The following is a 356-nucleotide window of genomic DNA, read 5'->3' as shown; positions in this document are numbered from 1 at the left end:
GGCTCACTTCCTGGCTTGCTTCCTAGCTCACTTCCCAGCTCTCTTCCTGGCTCTCTTCCCAGCTCACTTCCTGACTTGCTTCCTGGCTCGCTTCCCAGATCACTTCCCAGCTCAATTCCCGGCTTGATTCCTGGCTCGTTTCCCAAGTTACTTCCCAGCTTACTTCCCAGCTTGCTTCCCAGCTCACTTCCCCTCCTGGCCATCTCCGCTCTCCTGCAAGTTAGCCCCAGTTCAGAAACCGTCTCCTCTCCTTCCTCCTCCTCCTCCTCCTCGCCCCTTGGCAGACTTCGATCCCCCCGGGCAGGCGTGCGCCGGGTCCCAGGGACGCTCGCTCGACCGCTCGCTTGTGCATCCCC

General features: G+C 61.0%; 1 protein-coding gene across 1 annotated transcript in view; it reads right to left on the bottom strand.

Moving 5' to 3' along the window:
* The window catches only part of KLHDC7A (kelch domain containing 7A), a 2,539-nt gene that overhangs the window by 1,945 nt on the left and 238 nt on the right, over positions 1 to 356 (bottom strand).

This window comes from Fulmarus glacialis, unplaced genomic scaffold (genome assembly GCF_000690835.1).
Source record: "Fulmarus glacialis isolate BGI_N327 unplaced genomic scaffold, ASM69083v1 scaffold12927, whole genome shotgun sequence".
NCBI lineage: Eukaryota > Metazoa > Chordata > Aves > Procellariiformes > Procellariidae > Fulmarus > Fulmarus glacialis.
This window is presented reverse-complemented; position numbering and strand designations above follow the sequence as displayed.